The following is a 20431-nucleotide window of genomic DNA, read 5'->3' as shown; positions in this document are numbered from 1 at the left end:
ATATAAACAAAATAAAATCAAATGGAAAGAGATGAAACTAAAAAAAAAAGAATATAAAAAAGAATCCAAAATAAAGAAAGATCAATAAAAAGAAAGAGGATTATAATTAAATTTTTTTCTCCATTATTTCTTTTTATTAAAATAATATCATTTTTACTTTTTAGCTGAATTAAAAATCAAGTGATTAGCAAGGGGAAAATAATGTCAACACCCTTTGATTTTTTTTTTTATCATTTTTTTTTATCAAAATAATATCATTTTTACTTCATGCACAATAAAAAAATCCGATTGACCCTGGTAACCTCAATCATTTGACCCAACCCGTGACTTGAGACATTACAAGGGTTGACTCTCGGGTCGGGTTTTAAAAGCATGATAAAAAAACCAAATATGATATGAAAATTCAAAGAAATTAAACAATGAGGGATGAAATTGTCAAAAAACAATCAATCAAGAAGAACTCAAAATAAAAGGAATTACAATCATAAGAATTAGGGTCAATTAAAAAAAAAGAATTAAAATCAAATGATTAGGGATGAAGTCGAAAAATAAAAATCCAATTAGAAAAAAAATTAAAAGCAAAATAAATAGGAATAAAAAAAATAAGGATAAAATTTGATAAAGAAAAACATAAAATACCAAATGTCAAAAGATGAAATTGAAAAACAACTAAATCAAATTCAATATAATTGAAAGATTGAGGACTACTTTACAATTTTGCAAGGCCAACACAGTTTTTGAGGTAAAGAGAGAAAATATGAGGAATAGGAAAGATTATTACTAGAGCTTCGCTAGAAGTGATCATTTTCGGTTCGGTTCGGTTTTTATAAAAAAAAAGTAACCAAATCGATTTTTTTTTAAAAAAACCGAAACCGAACCGAAACCGGGTCAAACCAACCGGTTTCGGTTCGGTTCGGTTTTTTAGGGCAAAAACCGGTTCAAACCGGTTTGGCTCGGTTTTCTCGGTTTTGGCTCGGTTTTTGGTTTGGCTCGGTTTTTTCCGGTTTGGGTTCTGTTCGGTTTTTTCGGTTTTTTGCTTATAAAACCGAAATCGAATCGAACCGGCTGGTTTTTTCAAAATTTTAATCGGTTTAATCGGTTTTTTTTTACGGTTCGGTTTTTTCGGTTATTTTTTTTTGGTTTTCTTGGTTTAATCGGTTTTTTGGTTTTTTTGCTCACCCCTAAGCTCCGCTGTGGCCTTGCGGTTGACATGCGCCAACCCACTGTGTAAAGGGTGGCACGTCACTTTGGATGTCGTCCTTGAAGATGACCAACAACCATCGGGGGGCACCGCACTCTCTGTTCGAAGGGTGCAGACACCTACCACCTGTTGAGCACGTGCCAATCATTTTTTCTTTTTTGATCTATAAAAAGACCATCACACCCTTGATCCCACGTGATAATTGCAAAAAAACAAGGTAAAAAATTAAAAATACCCATTCATCGTAGGCAAAAAAAAAGTTGACTCCAAGAGTTACAAGGTAATTAGACTATATAAAAAATATGAAATTTCAAAAAAGCTCCTAAACATCAGTTGTGTTTTTTTTTCTTTCAAGAATATAGTGATTAATTACACTATATATAATCCACATTAAAACATTGAAACTTTTTAATTTTATTTGTAATAACTAATTAAACCTCAACAACAAAAATTTATCCCTTTGTAGTATTTGTCAGCTACCGAGCCCATTCAGAGTTCTTCACGGGTCTCCATAGCTTTTGCTTTGGGTCATGACGTTAAATATTTCTGATGAATACTATTAGTTAAATTATAGGATCCTAAGTTTCTAATTCTTTATTTGCATGCGAAAAGATTTAAATACAAATATAAATAAATTATTTATAGACTACAATACTAGCTAGTTCATCAATTATTTAGTTAATTCATAAAGTAGGAAGCATGCCAATAATATACAAAAAAATTATTTCACTCATGTCACGTTATGCATACAATCTACTCATAGCATATGAAGATTGATTATGTACCATTTTCACTTGTTTCTCTCAACTTTGATCTCATTATCCCTAATAATACTATAGAGTAATAGATTCTTGTCTCTCTACTCCCACGACAACCTAAAATGAAACCAGCAGGTGGGTTTCTTAAGGGACTGTTTGGACCTCTCAAGCATCCACGACAAAATCACCCCCCTATCAAAGTTGTTTCACCCTAACTAATTAAACCCACCGTGATTTTCACTTAGCCTTTGACATACAAAACTTTCCTATTCACCACAATCCTTAGGTGCCATCCTTTTATTTTTAATCCATTGTTTGAACTTTTTCTTCTTTTTTCCAAAACCATGTATATATTTTCTTTTTATCTCACAAATTACGTAATATTCTAAAAGAGCTTAATACCCCTATTACTGTTTACATAGACACAAAGCATTGTGGATTGAAGTAGTGTAATGACAGCCCAGCCTTTGACACAAAGAGTTGCAATGGCAGCGGGGGAGAGCTAGTGTTATCTTTTCGCTGGGGTGAATCTGGCACTGAAGGGATGGTTGGGGAGAAAATTATCAGCACAAGTTTTGGTGGGGCTGCAGGCCATGGGGAGCGGGCACCTGGCGCTTCGGCTACCCAGCCCTTGTGCGGGGCAGACCAAGCGCCACATGGCGCATGAGCTGCCCTACCCTTGCGCGGAGCAGACCCGAGCGCCACCTGACACTTGGGCGGCTCCAGTACGAGGGGCAGAACCAGCGCCACCTGGCGCTTGGGTCTTGGCAAAAGGCTCGATTGGCTATGGCAGCCCCAGCGCCACGTGGCGCTTGGGAAAACTCGATGCGTTATTTATGTTATAAATATTACTATTTTTATTATAATTAATAGTGTGAATATTAAAAATATTATCATTTGTGTTATAAATATTAATATTTTTATTATAATTAATATTATTAATAAAATAATTAATAAATTTTTAAAAAATGCGTTAATCTTCACTAACCTGCTGTTAGCGGCGTCGATGTTGGATAACGATAAATGCTCTGACCATGAAATAAATAGGCAGAAGAATCCCAACTGTTCTCAATATCAGTAACAACATAATAACATAGGATTTAGTTTTTTTTTTAACTCGCGCCATTGGGTAAAAGCAAATTGTATTTTTTTAACAAGAAGAGCAGGCAAGAGAACCTAGCCTTACTAGGCCGAAACCAAGCATGTTCGGCATGACAGCTTGCCAAACCCACGTTTGCTTAGGCTCAACATGTGGCCAAACCCAAGTTAGGTTGGGTAGCTTGTCAGACCTACATGTCAGTGGGTTACCACCATATTATTGAAAATGTTTAGACAAAGGTTTAGGCTTTTTCACAAAGCGTAAAAAATATTGTTTTATCAGTTGCGCCCCAAGTCTTTAAGCATTCTATGTGAAAAGACTTGAAAAACCTTTTAGGAGACAATTGATCAAATTTGTCTTGTCTTCCCTAGAAATGTGGTGCCTCCGTATATATTGTAAATGCTGTTAGAGGTGGCTGCATAATCTTTTTGAAAAGACCGTTCGATGACGTGTGATCAATGCAGTAGGCGTTTAACCTTCCTAGAGTTATGGTATGGTGCCACATGTCCTTCATTCATTGGTGGGAGTGAGAAGCGGTGACCTATATAAACCCTTTTCTCTCTCAATCCTTTTTTTTTTAAACTTTTGTCAGAAGCTCTATTTAAACTTTCTGCAATAGGAGTCCTAAACGAGAAGATCAAGTTTTTTTTTTTTTTATCTCATGAAGAAGAGTCTTCTTTTAGGTAAACACATAACTTGATTTGTTTCTTTCTTTCTTTCTTTCACATCTCATTCTTGTCAAAAATGACTTATAGAAAATGCAAGAAGGTTGTATCCTCCGAGGGAGATTTTAGTTTTAAACTTGAAATTGAAATCGCTCGTCAGGGGTCAATTTCCATTAAAATAGGCCTTAGACCAGAACATGATTATGCTTAACCCTCCTCCATTGAGCGAGGGGACAAAACTGTCCCTAATGAGGCTTCAGACCTTAGGGGACAACTAAGGTTACCTAAGGCTTCTCTAGACGAGAAGCAAAGCACAATATCGTACGAGTAATTGTTATTTGCCAACTCTAGGAAACTAAGGGACTTTATGGTACTATTGCCTGAGGCGGATTATCGGGTTATCTAGGTCACTAACAAACCTATTGGGGGCAATTTTGTCATTATTGCCCCTATGTGCTTGTATGAGTTTGAATACTCATTTTTGATATAAGGGTTTATAAGGGATGTGTTTCGTTATTACAATTTGAGTCCGACTTATCTCTACTCCAACGAGTGGACTACTTTGTCTGCTTTTAATAAGTTATTGGGGATCCTTAAATTAGAGCCAACGATTAACATATTTAGACATTGCTACATGTTAGTCAACATTTTTGATGGGGGCCTTCCATCTCATGTTTCTTTACCTTTTCTACTAGGTTAAAAAGGCATATGAAAGGTACTTTCTAAGGCAAGTCTGCTAATATAAAGAGGTGGATGAGGAAATGGATATTAGTGAAATTTGATGGTGTGGATCAACCTCACTTGGGCTACACTACTATCTAGGGTTGCTCTTACTTTTAGAGAGTGCTTTCGATGGGTGTGAACGAAAAGCCTAACCTTAAAAAGATGGAGAAGAGACCATATAATAGGCTACATTAGTTTCAGACCAAGTACGACATCAACTGCATGGCTTAAAGACTCCATCGCCTTTCTGATACCATTATACCATTTTCTCAATCTTTTATCTTAATTTAACATGTTATTCATCACTGTCTTTTTCCTTGTACAAGATCTTTTGCAAAAACAATTGACTTAGAGTTCAATGAGTCCACACCATTTATGCCTAACCACATGACCACTCCAACGTGAAACCGTGCCTCTTTGTCCGAAGCTTTTTCTACCTCCCTCTTAGAGGAATTCCTTGCATCTAGGAAAATATATACAAAAGAAACTCTTATGGATGTTGAGGGCTCTTAGTGGCCGGGTCTTCTCATTTAGAGGACATTTCTTTAATAGAAGTGGGCCTCAAGTTACTATAGAGGGAATCAAACTGTAGAGGGGAGTCGATCTCCAATATTAAGGTGTCCTAAGACACATACTCCTACCTCGATCATCCTTGATGCTGCCTCTTGCTAAAATAGGCGAAGGGTCTCAATCACTTCTAACTCTGATGTGGAAGCGATTACACCTTCCACCAGCACTCTAGCTCCACCTAACCCAGTTCCTAAACTCGCTGGGTCTTCCAGCCATACATCTTATATAAAAAGGGTGGAGGACTTTTTCTCTAGGCTAAACTTGGATTATGCTCCCCATTATTTTCCCAACCTCAATAAGGAAAAGAGAAAGATTATGAAGTCCATCATGCAATAAAGGTCTATATTAGGTCCTAGTGGATTTGAGGTAATGAATACCCTGGATAGGCTATTCATCCTTCCCTATGATGTCAGCGCTCTCACAAACCCTATCTACTAGCACCACTTAGCTATAACTAGGTAGATGGCCTTTCAAGCATGAAGAATCTTTTTCATACCATTTTTATTTTTTGTGAACTAGTCTTTGATAATAAGAACTTATCTCATTTTTTCATTTATTATAAGAACTTATACATTTGAGAAGTTGATGGGTTAAGAATAAAAGGGTTATGAAGGAGGCCTTTGAGTAGTGTCGGGTTGATAGAACTGAGGTGTGTAGATTAAGAGAGGAGAAGGTTGCTGAAGATGCAGAGCTAAAAGCCATCAAGGCTACCCATGATCAATTGCAGGGGGAATTGAGGGGATAAGCCTATATTCTGAGCTCTACTGAAAAGAAACTTGGAGAGGCATATAACCGAATAGACTTCTTGGAAAAAGAGGTAGCTGAGCTTAAGGAGTCCAAAGAAGCCATAAAGAAATAGCTGAAGGCAGCAAGTAAAAAGGCACATAACTCTCGTTAAAGGATGAAGACATTAGAGAATTTTTATCAAGAGTTTTCTACTGAGTATGTAGAGTTTATCTCTTTAACAAAGACAATCAAGGACACTCTCTCTCCATGTCCAAATTGTATTTCTTCAACATCTCTAAAGGAATGTAGGTGGACTTCAGTGAGTCCTTCCTTGATGGTTAAGTCCCTAACTTCAAGGATGTCTTCCCTATAAAAGTTACAACGACCAAATATGATATTTGTCTTGCCCAAATATGGTATTTATCTTGCCCAAGAGACATGTAGAAGTCTCTTTTGAGCAACAATAATTTGTATTTCTTTATTTGCCTTAGTCTTGTAGGGCTTTCCATTGTGTAATGAATATTATAGATTTAAGCCTTGAATTTCACCCCAAGGCCTTAAATATTTATTTTTGTATATGTTGAGTTACATTGTGTATTATCATATTCTTTTCTAAGTATGGATGTAAGGTCTTTTGATAGATTTAAGACTCCTCTAGGTAGTTTGTACCAATGTGTTTTTAGACAGCCTAGATGGGTCCAACGCCTTATACTTAGAAAAATATATAGAAGGGCCTTCTTTAAGCATCCTGTGTGGATCTAACGCTCATACTTAGAAATGTTTTTTAAAGTTTTAAATTTTAGAGAGTTTGATTGTTGCCTATCCTTTGTAGGTGAAACTTATCTAGTAGGTGGAACTCATGTAATAGATAGAACTCACCTAATAAGTGGAACTCGCCCCTTACCCGGAATAGAGAGAAAATCTTGGTTGCAGGTACACCTAACAAATTGGTGAGATGTCATTGGGCATTGCTAGGAGAATGTTCTAGGTCTATATTGGAGAATATGATATTCAAGGTGAACCCCTGGAGAGTTGGTGAGAGGTCCCTAATGTCACCTGAAGAATGGTGCTATAGCGCACTAAAAAGGCTTTAGACCTATTCCTTGGAGAGTGTGGGGCTATTTGTTTAGGGATATCTCATACCCATCAATTGAAGAGTGTGGGGCTATTTCTCTAGGGATATCTCATACCCATCAATTGAAGAGTGTGGCGCTATTTTCCTAGGAGGACCAAGTCAATCCTTTGGAGAGTGTTGGGAGACCTTTAGGCATCATCTAAAAATATAAAAACATACCATCATTTTGAATAAGACATTTATAGATTAGAAACTTTCATTTTCTTATTGACTATGATACATTTTTAAATAATTAGAGTTCTAAGCATGAAAGAGATTCTTTCCTTTCATATCTTGTAGATGGTAAGTGTTTGTCTTTACCACTCTTATGACCTCAAAAAGACCATCCCAGTTTCTCTGTTGCTTATAGCCTCTAACTTTCTTAAGACCAAATCCCTAAACTTGAATATTCTATTCTAGACCTTAACTATAACAACCCGGCTTTTCAAGCCCAAAACAACGATAATTTTTTTTTATGTACTTGACACACATCGTGTCGGTAATTGGCAAACCTGTTCCCTCACATCATCAAGATACAATCCATACACCAACAACAATCAACATTTCATTTAAAAGTAAATCTTACATAAACACATATTATTATGTTTGCATGATTAGAAGTTCATATTAAAAATATACATACATAGCCGTGAGTTTGCATTCTTATCATACTAATAGTCATCACGAATTTAAAAAAACATGATCTAATAATAGCTATACGTTCAGTACATTGATTCATACAAAATACATCGTGATTTAAAATGTAACTACATGATTCCTTGCAAAAGTAGGTTCCCGTGTATTGGGTTTCCTAGACACCTCGTTGGTGTGACGTCCCTGCTGCAGTACAAAACATTTATAAGAATGCGATTACTTAATAATAATAATAATAAGCAGTCTGGCAGTTTAATGAAGCATTAACATTATCCCATGTTTGAAGCGTGACATTGGTAGTTCTTTTATGTACTTGGTATGAACGACTTGTTGTACATATAAATGCACCAATTATTGCAATCTACCATAATCTTAAATCTGGCTATCCTCTCAAGGTATCATTTTCCAAGGTTAACCGTTCACTCGCCTTGACCATCCATTTCGGATGCCATCAGCTGAAGCTAATCAATCGTTTGTCCCGGTCATCCATTCGGATACCAATAGCTGAAGCTAATCATTCATTTATCCTAGTCATCCATTCGGATGCCATTAGCCGAAGCTAATAATCGTTTGTCCCGGCCATTCATTCGGATGCCATTAGCCGAAGCTAATCAATCGTTTATCTCGGCCATCCATTCGAAGCTAATCAATCATTTGTCAACATTTACTCATTTGGCAGTCTGATATCTGTACTAACACAATACGATAACATTCATGATAAAGTATTTCATAATTCAATGTTATGAAAAAGGAAGGTGAAAGTCACCTACCTGCTCCACCTGCGGGTTGTCCTTGTCCTGACAATGGTCCGATCTCGGCCGCACCACTTAAGACATCAATGGTTACAAATCAGTACATTTGTATCTTTTAATCACATTCATCACCATACTTATTTCAAGAGTCTATAGGTTCACATTCAAGTGTTGTACATTTTACATCATCATACGATGAAATTGTTACAAGCATTTGAGTCATTTCTGCCTAGGAGACCTATTGTAGAAATCGACAGTGAAAACTGGTTTGCTGCAGGATGCACAATTCGACAGCGAAAACTGCTTCGCTGCAGGCGCCACCATTTCAGCAGCGAAAGCTACTTCGTTGCAACCAATGCGCTTTTCGGCAACGAATGCTAATTCGTTGGAGAAAACTCAATTCCGGCAGCGAAGCCCAATTTCGCTGAAGACTACCCAACTTTGGTAGCGAATGCTGATTTGCTGCAGAACAGATAATTCGAAAGCATTCGCTAATTCGCTGAAAAACTCAGTTTTGGCAGTGAATCAAAATTTCGCTGCAGACAAGACAACTTCGGCAGTGAATCACAATTCGATGTAGACAACTTAGTTTCGACAACGAATCAAAATTTCTCTGTAGAAAATACAACTTCAGCAACAAATCGTAAATTCGTTGCAGAACACACAATTCAGCAAGGAATGCTAATTCTCTGCGGACAACTCAGTTTCGGCAGCGAATCACAACTTCGCTGCAGAACACACAATTCGGCAGCGAATCACAATTTCGCTGCAGACAATACAACTTCGACAGCGAATCATAAATTCGCTGCAGAACACACAATTCGGCAGCGAATGCTAGTTTGCTGCAGACAATCAATTTCGCTGCAGACAATACAACTTCAGCAGCAAATCAGAAGTTCGCTACAAAACATATAATTCTGCAGCGAATGCTAATTCGCTGCAGACAACTGAATTTCAGCAACGAATCACAATTTTGCTATAGACAATACAACTTCGACAGCGAATCACAAACTTGCTGTATCACACACAATTCGGCAGCAAATCAAAATTTCGCTGCAGACAAGACAACTTCGGTAGTGAATCACAAATTCGTTGCAGACAACTCAGTTTCGGCAGCGAATGCTAATTCACTGCAGACAACTCAGTTTCGGCAGCGATGCAGACAACTCAGTTTCAACAACGAATCATAATTTTGCTGCAGACAATACAACTTCGGCAGCGAATCATAAATTTGTTGCAGAACACACAATTCGGCAGCGAACGCTAATTCGCTGCAGACAACTTAGTTTCGGCAGCAAATCACAATTTCGCTACAGACAATACAACTTCAGCAGCGAATCACAAGTTCGTTGCAGAACACACAATTCGACAGCGAATGTTAATTCGCTGCATATAACTCAATTTCAGCAGCGAATCAAAATTTCGCTGCAGACAATACAACTTCAGCAGCGAATCACAAATTCTTGCAGACAACTCAGTTTCGACAGCGAATGCTAATTGGCTGCAGACAACTCAGTTTCGACAGCGAATCACAATTTTGTTGTAGACAATACAACTTTGGCAACAAATCACAAATTTGCTGCAGACAACTTAGTTTCGGCAGCGACTGCTAATTCACTGCAGACAACTTAACTTCGGCAGCGAATCACAAATTCACTGCAGAGAACTTAGTTTCAACAGCGAATCATAATTTTGCTGCAGACAATACAATTTCGACAGCGAATCACAAATTTGTTGCATAACACACAATTCGGCAGCGAATGCTAATTCTCTGCAGACAACTCAGTTTTGGTAGCGAATCACAATTTTGCTGCAGAGAATACAACTTTGGCAGTGAATCACAAATTCGCTACAGAATACACAATTCAGCAGCGAATGCTAATTCCCTGCAGACAACTCAGTTTCGACAACGAATCACAATTTTGCTGCAGACAATACAATTTCGGCAGGAAATTCATAATTCGCTTCAGACAACTCAGTTTCGACAGCGAATCACAATTTCGCTGCAGAAAATACAATTTCGGTAGCGAATCATAAATTCGCTTTAGAACACACAATTCGACAAGAATCATAATTTCGCTGTAGACAGTACAACTTCGGCAATGAATCACAAATTCGCTGCAGAACACACAATTCGATAGTGAATGCTAATTCGCTGCAGACAACTCAGTTTCGGAAGCGAATCACAATTTCGCTACAGACAATACAACTTCGACAACGTATCACAAATTCACTGCAGAACACATAATTCAGCAACGAATACTAATTCGCTTCAGACAACTCAGTTTCAGCAGCAAATCACAATTTCACTACAGATAATACAACTTTAGCAGCAAATCACAAGTTCGTTGCAGAACACATAATTCGGCAGCGAATGCTAATTCGCTGCAGACAACTTAATTTCGTTAGCGAATCACAATTTCGCCGCAGACAACTCAGTTTCGGCAGTGAATGCTAGTTCGCTGCAGACAACTCAGTGCCGGTAGCGAATCACAATTTCGCTGCAGAACACATTGTCATTAGGTTCCAGCAAAGTCACATGATTTCAGCATGAACACACACATATACATGCAATAATCAATCCCAGCACATGAACTGTCACTAAATTTCAGCAGAATACACACGTGCAATAATCAATTCCAGCATATAATCTTTCATCAAATCCAGCAGAACACACACATGCATGTTGTCCAACCCCATAACTAAGGCCAACCCTCTACCATGATTTGTTGTTTCCATTTTATTCATTTTTCTTTGTTAGATGTTCTTGAAATTGACCTTATTTCGTTTCTGTATCCTTGTCCTCTTAGTTAATTTCAGTTTCCTTCATAGCTAGCTAAGTCTTAGGTTAATTTTCTTAGGGTCTTCTTCTTTATTTTCAGTTTTGGGTCTTAAGAATAAAAGGAAGGGAGTTTTATAACCCATACCTTTCGAATCTAAGTAGGTTTGGGGAAGGTTTGACAGTATTCTTTCTCTTCTCCTGCTGGTTCTCCTCCTTCTTCTTCCTCCTCTCACATTTTCTAGCTTCTTTTTCCCTTCCCTCTAGGCAGCTGTCCAATCTTCTCTCAAGATCTCAACTCTCCCTCACACGTTCACAAGGCACTCTCTGTTGGTTTGGTTTAGGTTTCCGTTAGGAAGGAGGAAGAGAAAAGCAACACGCAGCTGGGTATGCAGCTGTTGCAGACAACTTTGAGAAGAGGAAGGGTCACCTTCTCTCTCCTCCTTGTATTTATAATCCCCATTAAATGAGGTGGGGTGTTTGGGGTTGGTTTAGATGTGTTCTTATCCTTGTTTTGGTCTCACCAAAACCGGTTTTATCCCTCCCTCCCAACTCTTTAAGACAGTCCGATTTGTTTCCCTAACTTTTAATAAAACTGTGTCGCTGTCGATTCAGAAATCGACAGCGACGGTGGAGCTGTTTTTTTTGGGTCTTTACATTGACATTGTGATACTAAGTAGTTCTATATCGACAAGCTTTATTTCTAATTGTCACGGTTAAACAAGATTCATTTAAAAAATCTAGATTACCCTAAGGCCTTATTCATTGCCTTCTGAGGTGTCACACCCAGGACATCGCGACGACTGATTAAAAATATTTACTTGGAAAAAAGGAAAAGAATAAATACACGGCCTCTTGTTCTCGAGGGAAACAATCTTATTTAAGGAGTCGTCACCTAATGTTATAATCACTAGGAACTCTATTTAATTGGAAAAAAGGAAAAGAATAAATATTTGGCATCTTGTTGATTAGTACTTAAAAGTGCATTTTTATCAAGGTTTTATATCATCATTTTGCACTTGAAGTATCAATAACTCCTTAACTAAAGCATGTTTTATAAAAACAAGTCTGATACTATAAGATACCTTTAATTTATGGTAAATATTCATCTTAAATGTAGGCCTATCACATAAATCAAATGATTGATTGATGAGTTTAACTACTGAAATTGAGAAGATAAAGAGAGGGGCAAGCTTAGAAAAGAGATGCTGGTTCAGTCCAAACTGGAACACTATTCGGTTATTGGATCATACCTGGAGCTGTAGAACTTGGATTTAGGTCTGGTTTATATGGATGGAAAGCTAAGACATAGGCCTAAAACTTTCATGAAGAGTCCAAGATTCAAAAATACCGTTTTCAAGTTCAAATTGTAGCAACAATGGATAAGTCGGAATCTGTCCTACAACCCAGACACTGTTCAGTGTTCAGTCCATATCTTGAGTTCTAGAAGTCCAAATGCATCGATTCTTTTTTTGTTAGAAAGCTGAGACACTTTTCTAGAACTTTCATGAAGACTATCTATTCCAATTCTGACGTTAGCAATGATGTTTTGTTCAGACAAGAAGATAAGGATTGTCACCAAGTCAAGATGTGGCCACCCACTCAACAATTAGTCATGAAATCAATAGTTCCAAATTTTATCCTATAAAAGGAGGCATTTTCCATGCATTTAGGCATCTTGGTTTTCAAATCAAGATCATGTTTTTGCTCTCTCTCTTTATATTTTTATAATGCTTAAGTTTTGCTTTCATTAATCTCTTGTTTATGCCTTTCATTTCATTTATTATACTTATATAATCATGTTCTCCTCTTGTTTATTTATGTTTCTCTTTCATTATGTTTAACTAAGTTTATTATGTCAAGGTGAAAAGGTTACACTAATGGTGTAAGAATAAGTATAGTATAAACTCAATATGGACTTTAATGTTTGATAGTAACATGTTTTGTATTTGTTATCTTGTTCATTTTTAATACTTTGCTTGTTAAATGGTTAATCTAGATTTATGTTGTATAACCCTTGGTACAACAAATACTTGGCACTTTCATAGCCCAACCGTATGGTATAACCGACACCTGTGCTATGAAAGAAACTTAATTTCTTGTTAACATAAGTTATAATCATGAATACCTGATAACATTTACAAGTATTAGCATTATTCGAATAAGATAACTAATGTAATCATGTTAACAATATATAATCCGATTGGAACCTCCTTTGTGTGTGGTTTCCAGTTGAGTAATAAAAAGAGTTTATACTATACTTGTTTGAAATACCATGAGAGTTTGGTCACGTACATTAAGTAGTAGACTTTGTAGGGTATCCTCATCATTTTCAGAAAATATAGCTGAAGAAGATAACTAGTCGCTTCATAATGAGAATAATAAGAATAATCGAGTTAGAACACTTAGAGACCACATGAATCCTACAAGAACAAGTGCACCCTCATGTATAGTTTTCCCCCTGATGCATCTCATTTTAATTTTAAGCCAGACATTATTCAACTTTTACCTTCTTTTCATGGCTTAGATCTAGAAAATCCATACTTGCATTTAAGAGAATTTGAGGAGGTCTGTAACACCTATAATGACTTAAATTGTAGCATGAACACCATCAGATTAAAACTTTTTCCTTTTTCATTAAAAGATAAAGCTAAAACATGGCTATAAAATCTTAGACCAGGATCCATTTATGCTTGGGATGAAATGCAACAACAATTTTTAAAGAAGTTTTTTTCGTCTCACAGAACAAACTCTTTCAAAAGACAAATCACCACTTTCACTAAAAAACCAGGAGAAATATTTTACCAATGTTGGGATAGGTATCAAGACTTGCTTAATACTTGCCCTCATCATGGTTTTGAAATATGGAGATTGGTTTCATATTTTTATGAAGGATTAACACCTAAAGATAGGCAAATGGTGGAATTGATGTGCAATGAAACTTTTAAAGATAAAGACCCTAATAAAGCAATGGAGTACCTAGACTTGCTAGCTGAAAAATGCTCAAAATTGAGACACTACAGGCACTTATAAAGCACTAAGTAAAACTCAACCTTATACATCTAGTGGAGGAATGTACAACCTTAGGGAAGATCATGACCTCCAAGCCAAGTTTGCATCTTTAGCTAGAAAAGTCGAGGCACTAGAATTGAAAAAGAGTGGTCAATTAAAATCTGTTCAAGACATTGTGTGTCAAATATGTGAAACCATTGAACACTTAACCAATGACTGTCCAACTTTGCCTTCTTTTAGGGAATGCCTCTATGAACAAACCCATGCTTTAAACAGTTTTCAAAGGCCTAATCATAACCCATACTCGCAAACATACAACCCTGGTTGGAGAAATCACCCAAATTTCAGTTGGAAGAGTGATAACAATAATGCACAAACTTCACAGCCACCATTTTAAGCACACCATAATTTCCAAAATTCTCATGGATATGCACCTCCTTATGCTCCACCTTCTAGAAGAAATCTTGAGAAAACATTGCATGCATTCATTAAAAAGAAAGAGACAATCAACACTCAACTTGCTCAAAGCATGACAAATTTTAAAGATACTCTTGTAAAATTCACATCTACTCTCAGTTTTCAAGAGAAAGGTAAGTTTCCATCTTAACCACAGTAAAATCCAAAGGGGCAATACAATGCAAATGCAAGTAGTTCCAGAAGCCAACACATGGATCAAGTCAAATCAGTCATCACTCTTCACAGTGGTAAGGTTATTGAAAAACCCATTCTTGAACCTTGTGAGAAAGATGATGAGTCAATCTCTAAGGGTAAGGAAGAGGTTGAATCTGAATATTGCAAAGAAAAGATTGATTCCCCGCCAACACTTTCATTTCCTCATGTCATAACCAAACAAAAGAAAGTCAATCACAACTTTGAAATCTTTGAAACTTTCAAACAGGTAAGGATCAATATACCTTTGTTGGATGCTATTAAACAGGTACCTTCTTATGTTAAATTTTTGAAAAATCTGTGCACTATGAAGAGAAAACTGAATGTGAAAAAGAAAGCCTTTTTAGCCGAACAAGTAAGTGCCATTCTTCAGAACAATAATGCTTTGAAATATAAAGACCCTGGTTGTCCTACAATTTCTTGCTTTATTGGAGAACATAAAATTGAAAGAGCTTTACTTGATTTTGGAGCTAGTGTGAATTTACTTACATATTCAGTTTTTCAGAGTCTCAATCTAGGTGAGTTAAAACCAAATTTTGTAACTCCTTTACTTGCTGATAGATCTATAAAAGTACCCAGAGGAATAGTTGAAGATGTGTTAGTACAAGTTGATAAATTCATTTACCCTGTAGATTTTATTGTCTTGGATACACAACCTGCTGAAGCATGTAATTCAATTCCAATTATTTTAGGACGTCCATTTCTTGCAACTTCTAATGCATTGATTAATTGTAGGAATGTACTGATGAAGGTATCATTTGGAAACATGACATTGGAGATGAATATTTTCAACATTTGCAAGCAACCTGAAGATGATAATGATTTACAAGAAGTAGATCTTATTGAAGAATTAGTTTATGATCAATTTGAATCTACCTTGAGTAAAACTGAGTTTGATGAATCTGAAGAATTGCAAATGATTTATTCTTAGGAAGAAATCAAGGATAAGAAAGGCACCGACAATGTTGTTGTAGATCATTTGTCAAAATTGACAATAGATTCGACATCTGACATCCCACCAATCGATGATTACTTTCCTGACAAATCCCTACTTTCTCTTAGTCCAATGCCTTGGTCTGATAATTTTGTCAATTTTCTTGCTTTAGGATATTTGCCAGCTCATTGGAGTACCCAAGACAAAAGAAATTTTTTGAACGAATTGAAGAACTTTTATTGGGATGACCCTTACTTATTCAAATATTGTCCTGATCAAATATTTCAAAGATGCATTCCTGACAATGTGGTAAGCAGTGTAATTAAATTTTGTCATTCTGAGGCATGTGGGGGTGATTTCTCATCAAGAAAGACAACTGCAAAAATCTTACAAAGTGGATTTTACTGGCCCACCATGTTCAAGGACACGCATGCATTTTGCAAAACTTGTGAAAATTATCAAAAAGTTGATATTGGTCAAAATGTTTTGCTTTATAATTCTCGACTCCACTTATTTCCTGGAAAGCTAAGATCAAGATGGAACGATCTATTTATTGTGAAACATGTGTATCCCTATGAGGCCTTTGATATTGAGAATCCAAAGAATGACAATGTTTTTAAGGTAAATGGACATCATTTGAAAGCTTACTTTGATAATTTTCCTAGTGAAAATGAATCCATTGTTTTGAATGATCCTGTATATAAAGGTTGATTATTTTGTTTTTCTCACATTGTTTTTGTGTTTCTTTTTGGTGTGACTCTTGTTTTGCTAGTCTTTCTTCAACCCCATTCAAATGGCGGATAACGGTACCCCGTGACTCTTAAGTCGGTTCTTTCAGTTTCCCATGATAATTGATATCTGTGTATATATTTGTGCAGTGCAATTCTTTCATTTCATACACGCCTGGAACAGGTAAAACCACTTTTGCGAAGAAATATTGTGCAAAATGACTGAAAGTTTATCACCAATGTGCCAGATGGACTTGTAATGCACAATGTTGTTTTTTAGGAATGATATCTATAAACCGTGAAGATAAAATACAATTCATTAAGGATGGCCTGAGTAAGGAGTCTTTAGATAATCTTCTAGTAACTCTTGAGACGCATCCTAGTGGAGATCTGCATCGTGCAATTCATGATTTATGGCCCCATTTTCATAAAGAACATAATCGACTTAGTCTTGTGAATCTGACTAAAAAAGACCCTGTTTGTCAGTTTTTAAGAAAACTGGATGGGAAGCTTATCCCCGACCCATAGAGGGCGTTTAAGCCGTTGTTGGACGTAAAACTAAGGAAATATGTGAGCCACAATCACAACTATGATTTAATCCTTAGTTTGTAAAAATTTATGTCTTTTGGTTTTATTAATAGCATAATATTTGTGTTTTGTTGTTTCTTATATTTGTTTAAGTGTGTTTCAGGTTTGTCAGTATTTGCTGTTTCAGGCGATGTCTTCTATACTCTATCTTTCTACCTTAGGACATTGAGGACAATGTCTCATTTTGGTTGGGGGGGAGAGGGTAATAGTTGACATAAAAAAAAACTAACTTACTAACTGTTTTTGCTATTATTAAAACCATTTGACAAAACTGTTATTAGGATGACAGAGTAAGGAGGAATTTTATTGACTCTTGAGACGCATCTTAGTGAATATTCTTATCAAGGTCTATCAGAATATTTCTTGAAATATTCAGGTTTACAAACTTTCGCATTGTTATCACTTGATTCTGCTCATATACTCATTTAACAAGTATTCTTAAACCTTCATTTTCATACACACATACTTTAACATATGATTGTGGGTTGCACATTGGATTATTACATTATTTATGTTCTTTTGTTAAATGTAACAACTAAGGGAAATGGATAGTATATAATTTGCAAAAAAAAAAAAAAACAATTGATAATATTGATGATAATAAAAACGTAGATAAGTTTGGTTTCGTAGCCTCCCTAACCTAAGCAATTAAGCCTGAAGGGGTGTTTTAACACCTAATACCCTAAAGTCAACTGACTTGGAAGCTATTGGCCCAAAGCTTGTTACATGGGTTAAGGAGAAAAGCTTAAGGGAATCAAACATTGCACTATCTACGTATCAGTATCTGCAACCCGAGTTACTAAGCTCGTAGGGGTGTCTCAACACTTAATGCTCTAAGACCAACTGGTCTGGGATTCATTAGCTGAAAGCTTGTTACATGGGTTAAAAATGCATTGTGTTTTAAATTATATATATATATATATATATATATATATATATATATATATTAAAAAAAAGATAATAATCCCAACCTAAGGAAGTTAACCTGAGAAAAACATTAGAACATTATATTGTTTTCTTCCAATAAAAGCCCTATCATCTATGTTTTCATATATTGAGCACATAAAAAAGAAGGTTTATTAATATCTTGTTTAAGAAGTATGAAGCAGATATATAAATTTAATGAGAGTTTGTTTATTTGGATATATTAATGGAAGTTGAATGATGAATGCCTTGCTTTGTGGAACTTGCAAATTGTTTTTCTATTTTAACACTTTGATTACTAGGGACTAGTAATAAGCTGGTTGGGGGGGTGTGATTAGTACTTAAAAGTGCATTTTTATCAAGGTTTTATATCATCATTTTGCACTTGAAGTATCAATAACTCCTTAACTAAACATGTTTTATAATAACAAGTCTGATACTATAAGATACCTTTAATTTATGGTAAATGCTTATCTTAAATGTAGGCCTATCACATAAATCAATGGATTGATTGATGAGTTTAACTACTGAAATTGAGAAGACAAAGAGAGGGGAAAGCTTAGAAAAGAGATGCTTGTTTAGTCCAAACTAGAACACTATTCGGTTATTGGATCATACCTGGAGCTGTCAAACTTGGATTTAGATTTGGTCTATATAGATGGAAAGCTAAGATATAGGCCTAAAACTTTCATGAACATGTGGTAATCATGTGGAATGAGTGTTTGCATAAACATGTGGTAATCATGACTCCTTACTCCATACAATCTGCAATCCTCCAAATTCACCAATCTAGATATGTTCGAAGCATGTCTATTAGAAAAACACAGACTCTTAAGCCATTGGTAGACAAGTAACTGTGCATTCTTGTCTAAGGCGAAGCTGGCTTCGAGCTTTGCGACCCGTGATCTATTAGAAACCAAATCTATATTTTTTATAGTCACAAAACAAAGGTATATACATTCAAACCTTTATGTTGTCATTTGTCTTTCCTTTCATGTCCATAACCATGTTAAAAATATTTTCAAATACATTCTTTTCTATGTGCATGACATTGAGGTTATGATAGAACAGATTGGTCTTTCAATAAGAAAGCTCCCAAAAAATACTTTGTTTTACCCAATTATTGATTACACCAAAACTAGAAAACTTCTGCTTACAAGATTGAAAACCAAACACAATGTCATCATACTACGACACCATGTCATACAATTTTTCACCCGATGGTAGTGGTGGTGCAACATCCTTTTTACCTCCACCAACAAAGAAGTCTTTTCTATTCTTTCTGTACTAGTAATCTATTGGCAAGAACCACCGGTAGCAATAAAAAAAAGACACTTTACTACCATTTTCTAATGTGAAGGCCTTGTTATTCTCCATATAGTATGAACATGTTCATTTTTCATGCATACTCCAATCATAAACCATCCTATATGTAGAAAAATCATTGATAGTCCACATCAAAACTGCCTTTATCTAAAAATTATGTTTCCTTGAGACATCATAAGTCAATGGCTTGGGTGACCAAAACTGCTTCAACTCATCAATCAACAGTCAAAGACAAACATCTATATTCCTACCCGGACTATTAGAATCGGGTATAACCGTAGATAAAAACATGAACTCTGGCCTTATACACATCCCTGGTGGTAAGTTGTAAAATGTGTATCACTAGCCAACAAGAATAAAGAGCAGCAAATGACCTGAATGGATTGAATCTGTATGTACATAACTTGAGACGTACGTTTCTTGATTCCATTAAAAAATAAGGATACATCATATTAAAATGTTTCCAGGCTTAACCATCGAATGGGTGCACTATGACTTCTTCCACCGTATCATATGAATGATGTTATGCCATGTGCTTAATAGTCTTTGGGGACATGAATAACCTTTATAGTCTAGGAGTGATTGAGAAGTATCTAAGTTTTCTATGTGTGACAAGGTCCTTCCCATACACGTTCTAGGTTTATAACGAGCATGCCCACATGTTCAGTACATGGCCAACTCTGTATTTTCAAGGTAGTATAACATGCAAAAGTTTGGACACATGTTAATTTTCTGGTATCCTAGACTGATGGGTTTCATTACGAATTTATCAGCATATGAGTTTTCTTTCAGTCTAACAGACCTCACTTAACCCATGATCTAACTTGATGGTGAACACTTACGCATTGACTGATAATTTACTATGATTTGTGCATCTATTCCATAATTGTTCGTTGAAATCCTTCAAAAGATCAAAAAACTTGGTTGTATTTATATTCGGTTCTTCATCTATGATTAGATATTCGCCTCAGTAACCCTGATTCATTCTTATCGCATCCATAATCATATTCCTATAAGGATTACTATTGTCATCTACAACTCCATATACGTTGCGAACTAAAAGTTGACCCAACTATCCTTTCTATCATGGTCTTGCAATGAAGATATGGTTCTCCGTGTGCAAACCAACACAGATATTTCTTTATGAACCTTTATGTGGAAGATGCATCGTTACAACATCTGGATAGATAAATTTTTTTTATTTTTGCA

Source organism: Populus trichocarpa, chromosome 10 (assembly GCF_000002775.5).
Source record: "Populus trichocarpa isolate Nisqually-1 chromosome 10, P.trichocarpa_v4.1, whole genome shotgun sequence".
NCBI lineage: Eukaryota > Viridiplantae > Streptophyta > Magnoliopsida > Malpighiales > Salicaceae > Populus > Populus trichocarpa.
The sequence above is the reverse complement of the archived record's forward strand: the minus strand, read 5'-3'. Positions refer to the sequence as shown.